We start from the raw sequence: 21111 nt of genomic DNA, 5'->3' as shown, positions 1-21111 counted from the left end.
TTGAGAGTGTTGGTGGAGAAGTACAGAGAATGTCAGAAGGAGTTGCATTGTGTCTTTGTGGATTTAGCGAATGCATATAACAGGGTGCCTAGAGAAGAGTTGTGGTATTGTATGAGGAAGTCGGGAGTGTCAGAGAAGTATGTAAGAGTGGTACAGGATATGTACGAGGGTAGTGTGACAGTGGTGAGGTCTGTGGTGGGAGTGATGGATGTGTTTAAGGTGGAAGTGGGATTACAACAAGGTTGAGCTCTGAGCCCTTTCTTATTTGTAATGGTGATGGACAGATTGACAGACGAGATCAGACAGGAGTCCCCGTGGGCTATGATGTTTGCAGATGACATTGTGATCTGTAGTGAGAGTAGGGAACAGGTGGAGGAGACCCTGGAGAGGTGAGATATGCTCTAGAGAGAAGAGGAATGAAGGTCAGCAGGACTAAGACAGAAGATATGTGTGTGAATGAGAGGGAGGATAGAGGAGTGGTGAGGATGCAGGGAGTAGAGGTGGCGAAGGTGGATGAGTTTAAATACTTGGGATCAATAGTTCAGAGTAATGGTGAGTGTGGAAGAGAGGTAAAGAAGAGAGTACATGCAGGATGAAGTGAGTGGAGAAGAGTGTCAGGAGTGATTTGTGACAGACGAGTACCAGTAAGAGTGAAAGGGAAGGTCTACAAGAGGGTAGCGAGACCAGCTATCTTATATGAGTTAGAGACAGTGGCATTGACAAAAAGGCAGGAGTCAGAGCTTGACGTGGCATAGTTGAAGATGTTAAGATTTGCATTGGGTGTGACGAGGGTGGGCAGGATTAGGAATAAGTATATTAGGTTGTCAGCCCAGGTTGAAAGGTTTGGAGACAAAGCCAGAGAGGCAAGATTACATTGGTTTGGACATGTGCTGATGATGGATGCAGAGTATATTGGGAAAAAGATGCTAAGGATGAAGCTGCCAGGTAACAGGAAAAGAGGAAGGCCTAAGATAAGGTTTATGGATGTGGTGAGAGAGGACATGCAGGTGGTTGGTGTGACAGAGCAAGATGCAGAGGACAGGAAGAAATAGAAACAGTTGATCTGCTGTGGCGACCCCTGACAGGAGCAGCCGAAAGAAGAAGAAGATCAACAAGTGATAAAAAATAATAATTATGGAGAAAATCTCATCAGTCAGCCATAGCAAAAAGCATAGGAGTTTAGTTACCATATAAGGAGAAGGAAGAGGTTAGCTTATAGAGCAGGTACATAGCCAGGAAGAGTTGAGATGATTTTTCAGTATTTGTTTAAAGGTGGTGGTGCAATTTCAGCCAAGATCAATGAGCTAGGCATGTAGAGTTCTGGTTTGCAGTTTGAACATATGTTTGAATCTGGCTTCCTCCTATTTGCCTACAGGAATCCTGATGTGTGTGCAGCAGTATGAGTGGCACATCAATGAGATAATGTACAAATGTTATATTGTATGTCAATACTAGCATGTTATAATCACCGTTCTATTGTTGTACAGAGCAACTATTTTATACAAAACTTAGGCAATCCTCCTGTTGCTGTAATGCATCCATATTTCCTGCATGCAGCTGATGAAGACCACTCCCAAAATCATGAGTTGTGCATACAGCATATGCACAAGCTTTGAGAAGCTGTGGAGAGAGGTGCATGTTATCACTTTCCACCTTTATTACTCCATAAATACTATTTACATATTTAAATTTCCAGATTTAAATCTGTAATCTTATGACATTCAGGCATGCTAATGTTTGTCATACTTCCCATAATGCTCCTGCAAGGTAAGTGCAATCCTCACTGATTTATTGTGAATAACATTAAATGTGTGCATATATTTAAGTGGATTGCTGTCTTAGGAGTTATCAACAGGAGTTTTTTATTAGACTGATTTTATGTGATGTTTGTTGACACAAACTACATGAAATACATCAGTTTTTAACTGTCATATTATTTTGCCTTGTATGTTTTCTGCATTAGTTGTTTATACTGTTAGAGCTATTTTGAGCTGCAGGGAGTAGCAAACTTGCATGTGTAGCAGTGGCTCTCCATGAATTATGTGTTGTGCCTAGTCTGCCTATTCTATTACTGAATGGGTATGTGCTGTATCAACATTCTTAATGCTGTGGGTAGTGCTTTATTGGCATGTTTTTCTTGAGTTCCACTTCTCTTGCAATGCCACATAACTGCATTTTGATGATCTATTAAACACAGCTTTATATATTATGTCCTTGATTGTTGTGCCAAAAGACAGTCATACTTTTATTGTATGACTGAAGTGTTGCATAGTACATCATGATCATTGTTGCATTTTGTTAATTGCACTGGTACATATATAAGCATAATACAAACATAAGCAGTGACACGTTTGTTGAGGGACAGTTATGTATGTGTATCATGCCATAATTTCTACCCCTTACACACTATTACTGTGCCTGTGATTGTGCAGTTGTTTGAAGTTTTCAAATTGCATTCCAATTAAATGATGTGATGTCACCCATTAACAATGTTGCAGTCCTCATCTCATTTGCATATACATTTGTACTATTGCTAATTAATCTTACAGTATATTGTAAATATACACATTTTAATCATGGGGTGTCAAAATGACACATAACAATGTATGATAGGGACACTGGCCCATACATGTCCTTCTATTCATATCATTAATATATGAATATTATGATATTTAGAATGTTGCAAAATCATGACAGTACACTTGTTATTATTACACCTCGGTGTGTTTGGTTATACAACATATAAGTAAACCTCATGGGCCAGATCTGTTTAAGATTATGACATAATGACAGATATACTGTAATGTGATAAAACCTGAGCAAACATTTTACATGTTCTGTCTCATACATTTTGATCTTGTTATTTGCACATCATGTGCTTTCTTTTCAAAATTGTTGGTGCACATCTGATTGTGTTTTATTATAGACTTATTTGGCTTATGACTGTGATGTACATTGCACATCATTTTGAAAATTAGTATGGACTGGATTTATGCCTAACATCACATACAATGTTAGAGTTAGATAAGGTCATACAGCAATGTTGTATTACATGCATAATAGTTACAATGTGTAAATTGTGCAAGTTTTATGACATTTTATCTATTCATCAATTTTCAGTTCATACCTATTTTGTATCTATAATGTTTTTTTTCCTGTGTTGAGCTTTGACAGAGCATGGGATCCATACTAGCTCATCAATTGGACACCAATGCTGATGACATGTCAGGCCACTGCCTGCCAAGTCAGACTCCGAGGACTAGGAATGATAATGACCATACTGAGGATGGAGATGGCAACAACAGACCAGAACCTCCATGTGACATTGTTCCTGCTACTCATTGTCGAAGATGTCCACCACATTAGGCAGGCAATTTTTGAGACCAGATCCAGGATGTAGTAACAGACAGAGTCTTACAGACACAGATGAGTGATATGATGGCCACTTCTTTCAGGACATGTCATGGACTATGTGCGACGACTCCTGGAATATCACTAGAGAGATCCTTCATGATGTTTAACCACATTTGGGTGGCCCCTTGGGACTGAAAGTATTGTCTGTGTGATCCACTTTTAAAATTCTGCTGCCAAGGTGTTTTCCACATTCAGATATATACAGTATAGACACAATAGTGCAGAGTTGCTGTATTGCTGTTATGCTTTTCGGATGTACAAACATCAAAGTACAAAGTCAGATCAAAGATGTACAAAAACAATTTTTCCACAGGCCATCAAATTCATAAACAGTTAACTCAGCTTATTTGTCTGGGGTATTTTTTTTTCCAAAGCCTCCGAGGATTCTGCAGTATTTTTTACACATTGTTAATACTTGTTTATTTCAGTATTTCTTGCACTGAGTTGCAATTTGCACCTTGTATGTATATGTATATTTGCATTTTTTGTCTTGTTCTTAATAGTTGCATGCATGTTGTTTGTCTTGTCCTTAATATTTGTATGCAAGTCATTTATGTAATTCATGCTTGGACAGTAAATTGAAATGAGACAAATTCATTGTATGTATGCATACTTGGCCAATAAATGTGATTCTGATTCTGATCATGTTATCATTACTGTATACAATGATCCATATGGACAAGGGAGCTATTCCTTCAGTCTGTGTGTATGTGTGTGGGTGTGTATAGGTGTGGGGTATGTTTGTTTGTGTGTGTGTGTGTGTGTGTGTGTGTGTGTGTGTGTGTGTGTGTGTGTGTGTGTGTGTGTGTGTGTGTGTGTGTGTATATGTGTGTGTATGTGTATGTGTACTCCTATGCATGCAATGCAGAATATTATTGCTATATCCGATAGACTCTGGCCTGCTATCTGACAGATATGACTTCTGCAGTTAGAATAATGTGAGTGGGACATGATTGTTCTGCTTACTTTATTTCTTTATATACTCAGGAGGAATGACAGCAACTCACATACTATCTTATTCCAACTCTCCTTACCTAAAACAATGAGGAGGGTCAAGTGCATTTATTTGCACGTTATGTATGTGTATGCATTACACCCATTTGTGTATAGGTTTTTGCTGTCTTATGTCTGTTCAACAACATCACATGTCCTTAATTCTGTAATTTATGTCACCTTCTTGAGTAATCTTGTCCCATCTAACACAATGACTTGAGTGTGGCTTGTACTGGTAAATATTTTGCCATATAGCATTACAGTACTGTGACTGGTGTAAATTAACATGTATCCTTGGCAGACTGCTCTGACATTCATAAGTCCAGTAGCGAATATACAAAGGTGATGCTTTGGTTAACATTATTTGTTATTCCCTTGTTTGTCCATATCTTGCATATACCAATAGCTAGTCTTTTTGATAATAGCTTATATTATGACATGTATACACAAATTTGCATACATTATCATGTGTATGCATCTGTAGTATATGTGCACTGATTTACATGAATAGACATGTGTATGGCTGTAATATGTTTGGCACACAACTACCTTTATAATATGTGACTGGTTACATGCTCTTACTCCATTTCTCTGTGCTATCAGCCATTGGCCATTTGCTTCATGTACCTTGTGAGGCCTTGCAGTCCATCTTGCATTGTGTTTTTGTAGACAAATGCATGTGGACTGTGTCTCCTTAGCTAGGGCTGTCATACTTTAATCTGTGCCTATTTTCTCTTGCTAGCATTTACTGTCTGATGTGGGACTGTGTTGTCAGTCTCCTCTCCCACTTACGGTTTAGGACATGTTTAACATATACATGGCATGTGTTAGGAATATGTTTACCTTCCTGTATGGTATCATCATTCACTGTGGGTGCACTGGTACAATATTATCCTCCACCACCATATTGGGTATCATACCTAGTAAGGTATTTTCACTTGTATGATGTGCATTACTCAGGGATTTGTATGCTTCCTACCTATGAATAGGCTTGCATCCCTTAAAGTTCATTAATCATTTATGTGCCACCATTTGCCTCATATTCCATGCCACTGGTGTGGGTACGTCTGACAAACCTTTTTCTGTTTGGATCATGTTATGGCGTTGCATGTTACACATATACATTGTATACCTGACAATCCATCTGTGTTGCCTCTGGCATGGCGTATGCCTTTGATATATGGATCCCATTTTTCTTGTGTCTGTGGTGTGCATACTTATTTGTTTATTACACATCCATTAATGTTTGCTGTGATACTGCTCTTTGGTACTATGCTTGGTTGTTTGCCTGTCTCATGCATGGCTGGAGGTTCTAGTCTGCTCTCTGCTTATCTGTACCGGAATTTTCTTATCCTTACTGTTGCTTCAATTGCATGAACACTGCTTAGTTGATAACTGTATTCGATATCCATTGTGTACTGCAATGATGGTAATCTTCATTTAGTGTTCTTCAACACACACACATACCATAGGTCATACACATTCTGGTATAACTGTCACACAGTTTGCAATATCTCACCAATGAGTTATGCATTGCTACATATGTATTTTTGCATTGTGCCGTGGCTAATATGCATCCCTACCATGTTTGTCAAATATATTTGCCTGTGTTGTATAGACTGTATATGTGCTTATCTCTGCACTTTACCACTCCTTTATATGTATTTCCAACATTAGTCTGCCATGTTTTGTGATATTTTTTTATAAATGTATACCTGCTTTTTTGTCCTCCCCTCTTTCTATGTCTTTTCCATGCCTTCTAGTCTCCAAAAAATAAAAAATGGAGCCTATTCCCATAAAAAATTCCCATGCCCTTCTGTCTTTCCCTCTGACCTTCCTATTGCATATCTTCTATGAGTCCATCTTCTTCACCTGCATCCCACATCGGCTTTTCTATCACCCTATTTCCTTGGGTGTGCATTACTTGGGTCCCCCATATGTATCCCTCACTCACTGTTAGCTACTGTTAGCCATGCAAAAGTGTCCGTGGTTACCCTTCACCTTATTTATTCATTTTTTTTTTAGAAATTTTGTGGAATATGTCAGATTCTGCAAATTGTTATGAGTGTATGTATCTATGTCAGTCTACTATTTATGACAATATTTATAATTCTTTATGGATATTTGTCACTTTTCTGACATAATGACTGATGCACATTTCTCTTCCTTTAGAACTTTCTGCCTACTACCGAAAGTTCCTTTCAGCTTGTATAAATTCCATAGATGTGTTTTGGTAATGCACATATATATCTTACTTCATGAATGAATATTCTTGGAATACAGCTTTGAAATGACTGCTTGTGGTTGTGCTGGCATTGCTGGTTATTTCTGCTTTGAACTGAGTTATTATCCATAGGCAGGGGTTATTTGCATATTACTTGATTAGCCATAATTCCTGCATGGAACTAAGTTCACACCACTAGATTCCATGAACTTTGGAATCCAACTCTGTATGTATATATGTTCAGATATTAAACAAAGAATCTATCAAATCATTCAAAATAAACCTGAAAATATGTAGAGATTATTTTGCCTTACCATCTGGGTATTCAGGAACACCAGATCAGCAGATACATATGTAATTTCAATTTCTGGATCATCATCAGTGTTTTTTCTCCTTAATTCACTTTATCAATTTATCAGTCAATAATATCTGAATAAGATCCCTTGAAAACCAATATGGAAAGATTTACTCACTCCCAATATAATGAACAGATGCAAATAATTAAACCAGTATTCAATTTACTTAAACAGTTTATCCACATTTGCCTTGAAAGTACTTTACCTTCACTGTCAACAAACTTACTCGTAATTTTTTTCTGCTCATTCCAGTGAAGGGACACTCTGGTGGGGGGGGGGGCAAAATAAAGCCTACACGATCATTTTAACCACAATGCACACATGGCCATGAAAAGATTTAGATTCAGTAAACTCTGAGTAGCAGTGTGCACTTACACACAAACATGGAAACTTTGTGGCATGCAAATTACAGCATAAGTAGCTGAATTGTATGCTAATGAAGGAATTCAACATGGTAGAGCAGTTCAACAACTTGTAAAGTAACCTTATAGACTCTACTTGTGTTGGCCATGTATGCAAAAGTTTTCTGAATACAGCCACGCAAAGGAGTCTGCATGGAAACTAGAGCAAGTAATTGTCTGTACATTTGTACAGAACAGACCCTAACATGTAACGGCACACACATTATGACATTCCCAGACCTGTTGGATGCTAGAAAATTATATTAAAAATAGCAACAAATCCGTATTAAGTGCCATGACTTAAATGCTGCTTCGCACCCCCAAATGAACAATGTAATCATAACTAATGTAGACAGCTAAAAGTGTAAACCCCAAGAAACATAGAATTCCAAACCTGAATTCCTCTGTGCACATATATACATCCGAGTAATATCTTCCCTTGACTGTACAACATTGGGATTCCCTTCAGTTTCCATGCCTACATGGTTATCAACCATGTAGATTCAGGGCTGTCAACATGGTGAAGATGTAAATGAGGTCAAAACTCATTAGAATTGCTGAATCCCAAAAGCTTCTAACAGTGTAGGGGTGTTCACTTCATGTAGACACTTCCACAGTGTTCATGTTGAATGCATGCAACAGTAAATGATGACATGGGGGGGGGGTTCATAGGTGTTTACTAGGCAAATGGCCACAAGGTTCTTTTTAAGCCTAACCATGCATCTTGAATCTCGGACAAGTTCTGATACCCTTAATATGGGCCTGGGAGATGAACCACTTACAGGTTATCTGTGTCCATTAGAGGCATAGGTGCCAAACCAGGGATGACTTTCCAGTTTTCCATCCAATTGTCCAAGTTGCACTCGAATTGGGTTAGGGAGGAACTCTGCTTCACATGGATGGGGAGCCTGTTCCATAGACATGGTAGTGTCTGGGATACACTGCTATCTCTCCAGCCAGTCCTATGTATATCACAGGCAAGGTTAAAGTATTTAGAGTGTGTAATTCTGGTGATGTTTGTTTTGTGGATATGTAGGAGGTCCATCAGAATGTGGTCTGACAATGCTCTATATGCCAGGCATAGATATACCCTCAAAAGCCTCTAGGAGACAGAATACAGGGATAGGGCCTTGAGGAGGTCTGCATAGGACAATTTACTTATGCCCTGTATTCTTTTAGTGAGGAACCTCTGTGGATGTTCCAATTGTTGGATATGCCTGGTTAGGTGCACACCAAAGAGGGCATTTTATTTAATGTTAGGTCTGATGAATGCCGGACACAGTGGAACAATGACTTCCTTGGACTTAGATGCCATACCTTTGTTTATAAGTTGTGCAAAATAGAATTATTTCCTCACCACTGTAGGCACATTATGGTTAAAGGCTAGATTACTATCTATGTGTGTCCCTAAGTCCCTGACTACTGGGTTAACTCTAAGGGGTGTGTTGTCAATATGATACTTACCAGGGATGGATGACTTCCCAAAAGATACTATTATGCATTTCTTGGCATTTAGTTTTAGTCTATGACTCTGACACCAGGTGTTTGCCTGTGTCAGCCCCTCCTGGAGAACATTTGTGTCAGTGTGACATTTAGTGGCAGCTCCTAATTTGCAAGCATTTGCAAATTTAGTCAGCCAGAGACCACTGACATTGGCCTGGACTTTTGAGAAGTAAATGTCAAAAATGAGCGGTCCAAGGACTGATCCCTGAGGGACTCTACTTGTGACTGGCCTCTTTGTAGAGGTGGACTCTCCAGTTCTAACTTCCTGGGTCCTGTCTGTAAGACAATTGGCTATCCATGGGGTGACATACGGGTTTGTACCTAACCTTTAGAATTTGTCAACAATGACTGAGTGGGGTATTGTGTCAAATGCCTTGGCCAGGTCAAGGTAGGTGTTAAATAAAATAAAAGATCAATACACAGAAGGTTCAGGTTCAAAAGTTTACTAGTGTACACCAGGATGCAAAAAACGTACAAGTACAGAATTTTGTCTGACATGAAACAGGAAGTACACAATTTTTATAGTTTCTTACATTCAAGTTGTGCCCACCTTACTGAAGTGGTCAGTCACAGGGCATCTACATCACTTTAGCTTACAGTATTCTATTCATAAAATAATGCTGATGCTGTGTATTTAAAAAAAGTTTTCCTCTGGTAACAATACGACCTTGCTAACCACCTGGTCAGACATAATGTCTTTCTGTAAAGTTATTTCTTGAAGGTTCCAGGCTGGTTCGAATACAATAGCAGATTCAGTCTTTTAATACACTTCTTTGTTCCCCTGTAACACTTTCCCAACAGCTGCGTGTTATCTAGTAACACATACACAAGGCCAAATCATCCCAGCGGGAAAGAGCAGAAGATTTCATTATTTCACATATTTAATTTCCTGACCCAGCAGATAATCACTTGTGAAAAGCATAAACATTAGAACTTGCTGAGCTAGCAGCTGCCAGGGTCAGAGGCCAACTTGCAACAAGGCACACTGCAGTTTCAAAAACTTCTTGCAATTATATATGAATTCATTCTTTTTGCTATATCATTAATAGAATAAAATGCATTACATACTACTTTGCTTTTAAACTAGCACTTCACATATATTCAAATACATATTTCTCTAACATTTTCCCTCCTATTAATACTTTTATTCTATTTTGAAGTATGCACAATGTCATTTCGTCTCCTAACCTCTTCCACTAAGGATTTTCAGCTAGGTGAGTCATTTGATCTATACTTCAGAAAAAGTTTCATCTGAGATTAATTTTTCAATCTCAATATCTTGGTACAAAGTTTCAGTAACAGATACATCAATAACATCTTTGATTAATCTTTTTATGCAGGGAATTCTACAACAAACACATGCTCCTAATAGGAGTAAACCCACACAAATAGCAATCAGAATATTCATTAGAATGGAACCCCACCCCCCAAATAGATTCTGGAAGAAGTCCATCAGTGGGTTTGAGCCTGGTTCAGTCATGGCTGATACCTGCTGAATTACCTCTAGGTGATTATTAATTTCATGCCTGTTGTCCGGAATGAACGCACAGCATTCTTCTTTGATAATCGCGCATGTACCACCTCTCAGCACTAGGGTGAAGTCAAGAGCCATTCAATTTTGTAGCACAACAATTCTCATTGCATTCAGTTCATCAGTCACCAGTTCTAGGGCAGAGAAAGTTGCATTACTCATTACTTCGAGAAGTTTCGACAGCTTCCTCAACTCCCAGATTGATTTGACTGCTCCATATGCTGGGAATATTCCTGTCCAAGATATAACACTGTCACTCAAGTCCATATAAGTCAATTTGCTTTTGTTCTTTATGGTATTATGGTCTTTCCAGCCAGCTTCGATCCGTCCTACTGGATTTACAGGTTTCTTGACTGGACCTTCAGGTTTTCGGACTGCTTCTCTCACGTTTCGTATCTTACCCAAAGGTAATTCTGCAGTATGTCTTATGGCTGGAACCAGATAACCCAAAAAACAACTGCCGGACCAATTCTCAGGTAGCCATTTGTATGCTTTTTTCCCACAAATAAAATAACAATTTTCTACTTTAGTACTAATACGTGCCAGCCCTGCATGAAACATTGTCTTATCTATGATAGATAACTGTTTAGTTAAAACAGGATTTTGTCGTATTTCACCCAATGTTGCTTTCATTGAACTCAGATATGAACCATAGTTGGTGTTACAGACAGTATCCCCACTCCTAACTTTAATATAACATTTATAAGTAATGGTTATATTACAATTGCTCCACCCTACTTGGAGAGTGTCATTTTTATAAAAACATACAATTCCCTTTTGTGTGACAGGTAAAAACAAAGCTATTTTGTCCTGTGATCTCACAGTCCCTGTGTCAAAAAGCAAATTTTCCCAAGTCTCATTTATCCCCAGAGAGACAGCGGACATTAACAGTCCTCCATATGCTGTTGGTATAGCTGTACAAACCCAGCAATTTGAAATGTTCATAGTCTCTGCATATACACGTTTCATGGCTAGGTATGTGTTAAAATTTGGATGCCAGTCTATAGATGTTTCTTCATGTCTTCCCACTTTCACTTGTGTGGTTGAGTGTAGGAAAAACCACAACAAGAGGAAAATTGTCACAATTATAGTTAATAAATGCATACTCAACAAAATAATTATGCAACATCTCTGGGGTTGATCTGCATTTCTATTTGCTTTATTCTTGGCCATTTTGCCTTGTTGTATATCAGTCACAAAGTTTTTATCAAGTTGAAAGTTCTTTACCGGTTTGCAGTGTGTCAGATGGACCCAGGACGTCCTCTCAGCCACTCTGACTGCAGTAGGTGTTGCCAACAGTACCTGGTACGGTCCTTCCCACTTTGGACTCGCCCAATTCTTCCTCTTCATCACTTTTAACCACACCCAAGTTCCCGGAGCCAAAACTGCTTCTACCAGTCTGGTCTGTTCTTTATCTGAAAAAGAGTTAAACTGCAAAACAGATTTATTTGTTAACAGTTTCCTCATATAACTAGCTAATGAATTGTCAGCCTCTTGCTCTGCAGGCATGAGAGCTTCCCACTGAGGCACATAATATGCTCTCCCAAAAAACATTTCGAAGGGAGTCAAACCCTTCGCATTTGGAACCGTTCTCATACTCAGCAGCGCTAAAGGCAAACAGTATATCCAATTCTTCTGGGTTTCACTAACTAACTTCCTAAGTTTATTCTTAAGGATCCCATTGTATCTCTCCACCAGTCCTGCAGACTGCGGGTGGAAGGCACAATGATTTTTCAAGGAGATTCCGAAAAATCTTCCAAGTTGCTGGATTGCCTGGTTAACAAAATGTGTGCCATTGTCACTATAAATCCTTTCCGGTATGCCAAACCTAGGGATTACTTATTTTATCAGGGCTTTCGCCACTGTTGCTGCATCTGGATTTTTGGTTGGAATGGCTTCTACCTATTTAGAAAACATATCTACAGTGGCTAGGCAATATTTTTTCCCTTCACACTTATTCAACTCTACGAAATCCATACAAATAGTATGGAACGGATACGGTGGTATAGGAAAACTTCCTTGTTTAGGTTTAAATGCCCCTTGTGCATGGTGCTTGTTACAAGTATGACAAGCTGCACAAAATTTTTTGGTATAATTTGTGAATCCATATGTTTGGAATATTCGGTTTACTAACTGTACCATCCCCCTGTTGAGACATGGCACTGCCCATGGCTCAACAAAGCTGCATATCTAAATAAATTAGACGGCAATATCGTTTTTTTCTCTTTGGAAATGTACAGTCCATTTTTGAGAATTGCACCTTGTTTTTCCCATTTTTGTTTTTCTATTTTTGTAGTAAGCATCTGCATTGTTTTCAACATGTCTAAATCTAAAATCTCAGAGGGTTGTAATTCCTCATTCAAAAGTAAAGTTTCTGAGTCTGAGGCCGCTTGCTTTGCAGCTGCATCAGCTCTTGCATTGCCTTTCGAAATCCTATCCTGTTGTTTTGTATGAGCTACACATTTGCAAATAGCTACTTTAGTAGGCAACTGGATAGATTCTAATAATTCCAAAATAAATTGCGCATGATTAATTGGTTTTCCACTAGATGTTATCATTCCCCTATTTTCCATTGTTGCGCAAATACATGTACTGTAGAAAGCATACTGACTGTCAGTATATATGTTTACACATTTGTCTTTTGCTAAAGTACATGCTCGTGTTAAAGCTATCAATTCTGCTGCTTGTGCAGGCAAGTTATGTGGTAAGGGTTGGGCTTCTAAAATTTCAGTGTCTGAAACTACTGCATACCCCACTAGATTCTTCCCTGTAGGGCCCCTTCTGCATGAGTCGTCCACATAATATGTCACCTCAGCATCATCCAAGGGCATATCTGTGAGATCTTGTCTAGGCAAGGTTAACTGTTCAATTTCCTGCAGGCAGCTGTGCGGTGTGCCATCTGCAGGAGTTGGGAGTAATGTTGATGGATTTAATGTCGTACATCGTTCAATTGTCATATGAGGTTGGCTCAGCAGTATAGTCATACATGAAAGATGTCTAGCAGGAGAGAGATATGCTACTTTTCTTGCAGTAATGCAAACTCTATGAGTCCATCTTCTTCACCTGCATCCCACATCGGCTTTTCTATCACCCTATTTCCTTGGGTGTGCATTACTTGGGTCCCCCATATGTATCCCTCACTCACTGTTAGCTACTGTTAGCCATGCAAAAGTGTCCGTGGTTACCCTTCACCTTATTTATTCATTTTTTTTTAGAAATTTTGTGGATTATGTCAGATTCTGCAAATTGTTATGAGTGTATGTATCTATGTCAATCTACTATTTATGACAATATTTATAATTCTTTATGGATATTTGTCACTTTTCTGACATAATGACTGATGCACATTTCTCTTCCTTTAGAACTTTCTGCCTACTACCGAAAGTTCCTTTCAGCTTGTATAAATTCCATAGATGTGTTTTGGTAATGCACATATATATCTTACTTCATGAATGAATATTCTTGGAATACAGCTTTGAAATGACTGCTTGTGGTTGTGCTGGCATTGCTGGTTATTTCTGCTTTGAACTGAGTTATTATCCATAGGCAGGGGTTATTTGCATATTACTTGATTAGCCATAATTCTTGCATGGAACTAAGTTCACACCACTAGATTCCATGAACTTTGGAATCCAACTCTGTATGTATATATGTTCAGATATTAAACAAAGAATCTATCAAATCATTCAAAATAAACCTGAAAATATGTAGAGATTATTTTGCCTTAGCATCTGTGTATTCAGGAACACCAGATCAGCAGATACATATGTAATTTCAATTTCTGGATCATCATCAGTGTTTTTTCTCCTTAATTCACTTCATCAATTTATTAGTCAATAATTTCTGAATAAGATCCCTTGAAAACCAATATGGAAAGATTTACTCACTCCCAATATAATGAACAGATGCAAATAATTAAACCAGTATTCAATTTACGTTTATCCACATTTGCCTTGAAAGTACTTTACCTTCACTGTCAACAAACTTACTTGTAATTTTTTTCTGCTCATTCCAGTGAAGGGACACTCTGGTGGGGGGGGGGGGGGGCAAAATAAAGCCTACATGATCATTTTAACCACAATGCAAACACGGCCATGAAAAGGTTTAGATTCAGTAAACTCTGAGTAGCAGTGTGCAATCACACACAAACATGGAAACTTTGTGGCATGCAAATTACAGCATAAGTAGCTGAACTGTATGCTAATGAAGGAATTCAACATGGTAGAGCAGTTCAACAACTTGTAAAGTAACCTTATAGACTCTACTTGTGTTGGCCATGTATGCAAAATGTTTTCTGAATACAGCCATGCAAAGGAGTCTGCATGGAAACAAGAGCAAGTAATTGTCTGTACATTTGTACAGAACAGACCCTAACATGTAACGGCACGCACATTATGACATTCCCAGACCTGTTGGATGCTAGAAAATTATATTAAAAATAGCAACAAATCCGTATTAAGTGCCATGACTTAAATGCTGCTTCGCACCCCCATCCCCCAAATGAACAATGTAATCGTAACTAATGTAGACAGCTAAAAGTGTAAACCCAAAGAAACATAGAATTCCAAACCTGAATTCCTCTGTGCACATATATACACCCAAGTAATACCTTCCCTTGACTGTACAACATTGTTATTCCCTTCAGTTTCCATGCCTACATGGTTATCAACCAAGTAAATTCAGGGCTGTCAACATGGTGAAGATGTAAATGAGGTCAAAACTCATCAGAATTGCTGAATCCCAAAAGCTTCTAACAGTGTAAGGGTGTTCACTTCATGTAGACACTTCCACAGTGTTCATGTTGAATGCATGCAACAGTAAATGATGACATGGGGGGGGGGTTCATAGGTGTTTACTAGGCAAATGGCCACAATGTTCTTTTTAAGCCTAACCATGCATCTTGAATCTCTGACAAGTTCTGATACCCTTAATATGGGCCTGGGAGATGAACCACTTACAGGTTATCTGTGTCCATTAGAGACACAGGTGCCAAACCAGGGATGAATTTCCATTTTTCCATCCAATTGTCCAAGTTGCACTCGAATTGGGTTAGGGAGGAACTCTGCTTCACATGGATGGGGAGCCTGTTCCATAGACACTGTAGTGTCTGGGATACACTGCTATCTCTCCAGCCAGTCCTATGTATATCACAGGCAAGGTTTAAGTATTTAGAGTGTGTAATTCTGGTGATGTTTGTTTTGTGGATATGTAGGAGGTCCATCAGAATGTGGTCTGACAATGCTCTATATGCCAGGCATAGATATACCCTCAAAAGCCTCTAGGAGACAGAATACAGGGATAGGGCCTTGAGGAGGTCTGCATAGGACAATTTACTTATGCCCTGTATTCTTTTAGTGAGGAACCTCTGTGGATGTTCCAATTGTTGGATATGCCTGGTTAGGTACACACCAAAGGGGGCATTTTATTTAAAGTTAGGTCTGATGAATGCCGGACACAGTGGAACAATGACTTCCTTGGACTTAGATGCCATACTTTTGTTTATAAGTTGTGCAAAATAGAATTATTTCCTCACCACTGTAGGCACATTATGGTTAAAGGCTAGATTACTATCTATGTGTGTCCCTAAGTCCCTGACTACTGGGTTAACTCTAAGGGGTGTGTTGTCAATATGATACTTACCAGGGATGGATGACTTCCCAAAAGATACTATTATGCATTTCTTGGCATTTAATTTTAGTCTATGACTCTTACACCAGGTGTTTGCCTGTGTCAGCCCCTCCTGGAGAATATTTGTGTCAGTGTGACATTTAGTGGCAACTCCTAATTTGCAAGCATTTGCAAATTTAGTCAGCCAGAGACCACTGACATTGGCCTGGACTTTTGAGAAGTAAATGTCAAAAATGAGCGGTCCAAGGACTGATCCCTGAGGGACTCTAATAGTGACTGGCCTCTTTGTAGAGGTGGACTCTCCAGTTCTAACTTCCTGGGTCCTGTCTGTAAGACAATTGGCTATCCATGGGGTGACATACGGGTTTGTACCTAACCTTTAGAATTTGTCAACAATGCCTGAGTGGGGTATTGTGTCAAATGCCTTGGCCAGGTCAAGGTAGGTGTTAAATAAAATAAAAGATCGATACACAGAAGGTTCAGGTTCAAAAGTTTACTAGTGTACACCAGGAGGCAAAAAACGTACAAGTACAGAATTTTGTCTGACATGAAACAGGAAGTACACAATTTTATAGTTTCTTGCATTCAAGTTGTGCCCACCTTACTGAAGTGGTCAGTCACAGGGCATCTACATCACTTTAGCTTACAGTATTCTATTCATAAAATAATGCTGATGCTGTGTATTTAAAAAATGTTTTCCTCTGGTAACAATACGACCTTGCTAACCACCTGGTCAGACATAATGTCTTTCTGTAAAGTTACTTCTTCAAGGTTCCAGGCTGGTTCGAATACAATAGCAGATTCAGTCTTTTAATACACTTCTTTGTTCCCCTGTAACACTTTCCCAACAGCTGTGTGTTATCTAGTAACACATACACAAGGCCAAATCATCCCAGCAGGAAAGAGCAGAAGATTTCATTATTTCACATATTTAATTTCCTGACCCAGCAGATAATCACTTGTGAAAAGCATAAACATTAGAACTTGCTGAGCTAGCAGCTGCCAGGGTCAGAGGCCAACTTGCAACAAGGCACACTGCAGTTTCAAAAACTTCTTGCAATTACATATGAATTCATTCTTTTTAAACTAGCACTTCACATATATTCAAATACATATTTCTCTAACATTTTCCCTCCTATTAATACTTTTATTCTATTTTGAAGTATGCACTATGTCATTTCTTCTCCTAACCTCTTCCACTAAGGATTTTCAGCTAGGTGAGTCATTTGATCTATACTTCAGAAAAAGTTTCATCTGAGATTATTTTTTCAATCTCAATATCTTGGTACAAAGTTTCAGTAACAGATACATCAATAAAATCTTTGATTAATCTTTTTATGCAGGGAATTCCACAACAAACACATGCTCCTAATAGGAGTAAACCCACACAAATAGCAATCAGAATATTCATTAGGATGGAACCCCACCCCCCAAATAGATTCAGGAAGAAGTCCATCAGTGGGTTTTGGCCTGGTTCAGTCATGGCTGATACCTGCTGAATTACCTCTAGGTGGTTATTAATTTCATGCCTGTTGTCCGGAATGAACGCACAGCATTCTTCTTTGATAAGCACACACGTACCACCTCTCAGCACTAGGGTGAAGTCAAGAGCCATTCAATTTTGTAGCACAACAATTCTCATTGCATTCAGTTCATCAGTCACCAGTTCTAGGGCAGAGAAAGTTGCATTACTCATTACTTCGAGAAGTTTCGACAGCTTCCTCAACTCCCAGATTGATTTGACTGCTCCATATGCTGGGAATATTCCTGTCCAAGATATAACACTGTCACTCAAGTCCATATAAGTCAATTTGCTTTTGTCCTTTACGGTATTATGGTCTTTCCAGCCAGCTTTGATCCGTCCTACTGGATTTACAGGTTTCTCGACTGGACCTTCAGGTTTTCGGACTGCTTCTCTCACGTTTCGTATCTTACCCAAAGGTAATTCTGCAGTATGTCTTATGGCTGGAACCAGATAACCCAAAAAACAACTGCTGGACCAATTCTCAGGTAGCCATTTGTATGCTTTTTTTCCCACAAATAAAATAACAATTTTCTACTTTAGTACTAATACGTGCCAGCCCTGCATGAAACATTTTCCTATCTATGATAGATAACTGTTTAGTTAAAACAGGATTTTGTCGTATTTCACCCAACGTTGTTTTCATTGAACTCAGATATGAATCATAGTTGGTATTACAGACAGTATCCCCACTCCTAACTTTAATGTAACATTTATAAGTAATGGTTATATTACAATTGCTCCACCCTATTTGGAGAGTGTCATTTTTATAAAAACATACAATTCCCTTTTGTGTGACAGGTAAAAACAAAGCTATTTTGTCCTGTGATCTCACAGTCCCTGTGTCAAAAAGCAAATTTTCCCAAGTCTCATTTATCCCCAGAGGGACAGCGGACATTAACAGTCCTCCATATGCTGTTGGTATAGCTGTACAAACCCAGCAATTTGAAATGTTCATAGTCTCTGCATATACACGTTTCATGGCTAGGTATGTGTTAAAATTTGGATGCCAGTCTATAGATGTTTCTTCACGTCTTCCCACTTTCACTTGTGTGGTTGAGTGTAGGAAAAACCACAACAAGAGGAAAATTGTCACAATTATAGTTAATAAATGCATACTCAACAAAATAATTATGCAACATCTCTGGGGTTGATCTGCATTTCTATTCGCTTTATTCTTAGCCATTTTGCCTTGTTGTATATCAGTCACAAAGTTTTTATCAAGTTGAAAGTTCTTTACCGGTTTGCAGTGTGTCAGATGGACCCAGGACGTCCTCTCAGCCACTCTGACTGCAGTAGGTGTTGCCAACAGTACCTGGTATGGTCCTTCCCACTTTGGACTTGCCCAATTCTTCCTCTTCATCACTTTTAACCACAGCCAAGTTCCTGGAGCCAAAACTGCTTACACCAGTCTGGTATGTTCTTTATCTGAAAAAGAGTTAAACTGCAAAACAGATTTATTTGTTAAGAGTTTCCTCATATAACTAGCTAATGAACTGTCAGCCTCTTGCTCTGCAGGCATGAGAGCTTCCCACTGAGGCACATAATATGCTCTCCCAAAAACCATTTCGAAGGGAGTCAAACCCTTCGCATTTGGAATCGTTCTCATACTCAGCAGCGCTAAAGGCAAACAGTATATCCAATTCTTCTGGGTTTCACTAACTAACTTTCTAAGTTTATTCTTAAGGATCCCATTGTACCTCTCCACCAGTCCTGCAGACTGTGGGTGGTAGGCACAATGATTTTTCAAGGAGATTCCGAAAAGTCTTCCAAGTTGCTGGATTGTCTGGTTAACAAAATGTGTGCCATTGTCACTATAAATCCTTTCCGGTATGCCAAACCTAGGGATTACTTATTTTATCAGGGCTTTCGCCACTGTTGCTGCATCCGGATTTTTGGTTGGAATGGCTTCTACCCATTTAGAAAACATATCTACAATGGCTAGGCAATATTTTTTCCCTTCACACTTATTCAACTCTATGAAATCCATACAAATAGTATGGAACGGATACAGTGGTATAGGAAAACTTCCTTGTTTAGGTTTAAATGCCCCTTGTGCATGGTGCTTGTTACAAGTATGACAAGCTGCACAAAATTTTTTGGTATAATTTGTGAATCCGTATGTTTGGAATATTCGGTTTACTAACTGTACCATCCCCCTGTTGAGACATGGCACTGCCCATGGCTCAACAAAGCTGCATATCTAAATAAATTAGACGGCAATATCGTTTTTTTCTCTTTGGAAATGTACAGTCTATTTTTGAGAATTGCACCTTGTTTTTCCCATTTTTGTTTTTCTATTTTTGTAATAAGCATCTGCATTGTTTTCAACATGTCTAAATCTAAAATCTCAGAGGGTTGTAATTCCTCATTCAAAAGTAAAGTTTCTGAGTCTGAGGCCGCTTGCTTTGCAGCTGCATCAGCTCTTGCATTGCCTTTCGAAATCCTATCCTGTTGTTTTGTATGAGCTACACATTTGCAAATAGCTACTTTAGTAGGCAACTGGATAGATTCTAATAATTCCAAAATAAATTGTGCATGATTAATTGGTTTTCCACTAGATGTTATCATTCCCCTATTTTTCCATTTTTGCGCAAATACATGTACTGTAGAGAAAGCATACTGACTGTCAGTATATATGTTTACACATTTGTCTTTTGCTAAAGTACATGCTCGTGTTAAAGCTATCAATTCTGCTGCTTGTGCAGACAAGTTATGTGGTAAGGGTTGGGCTTCTAAAATTTCAGTGTCTGAAACTACTGCATACCCCACTAGATTCTTCCCTGTAGGGCCCCTTCTGCATGAGCCGTCCACATAATATGTCACCTCGGCATCATCCAAGGGCATATCTGTGAGATCTTGTCTAGGCAAGGTTAACTGTTCAATTTCCTGCAGGCAGCTGTGTGGTGTGCCATCTGCAGGAGTTGGGAGTAATGTTCATGGATTTAATGTCGTACATCGTTCAATTGTCATATGAGGTTGGCTCAGCAGTATAGTCATACATGAAAGATGTCTAGCAGGAGAGAGATATGCTACTTTTTCTTGCAGTAAAATTATTGCGACTGCATGATGCACTCTCAATGTGAGAGGGGGGAATAATACCACTGAGGCTGAGGCCTGTACTGCCATTGCAGCTGCAACCACTGCTTGTACACAGTGAGGCAAAGATCGCGCCACTGGGTCTAACTGTGATGATTAATAGGCTATGGGGCGTTGCTTATCCCCATGTTGTTGCGTCAGCACTGACGTCATATATCCTTGCTTACAATCTACAGTCTGAAAGAACTGTTTATGAAAATTTGGGAGTCCTAAAACTAATGAAGAAGCTATCAACTGCTTCAATCTGCAGAAAGCCGTTTCTGCTTCAGGTGTCCATTGTAATAAATCTTGTGCTGTCATTGGTGTTTTAAATATCAAGTCAGTCAATGGAGCAGACTCCAAAGCATAGTTTGGTATCCAACTCCAACAAAAATTAGTTGTCCCCAAGAAGGACATCATTTCCTTCTTGGTTGCTGGTTTGGGTGCTTGTAAAATTGCTG

The sequence above is a fragment of the Protopterus annectens genome, chromosome 1.part0 (assembly GCF_019279795.1).
Source record: "Protopterus annectens isolate FY-2018-M chromosome 1.part0, PAN1.0, whole genome shotgun sequence".
Classification (NCBI taxonomy): Eukaryota; Metazoa; Chordata; order Ceratodontiformes; family Protopteridae; genus Protopterus; species Protopterus annectens.
Note: the sequence above shows the minus strand (reverse complement) of the source record.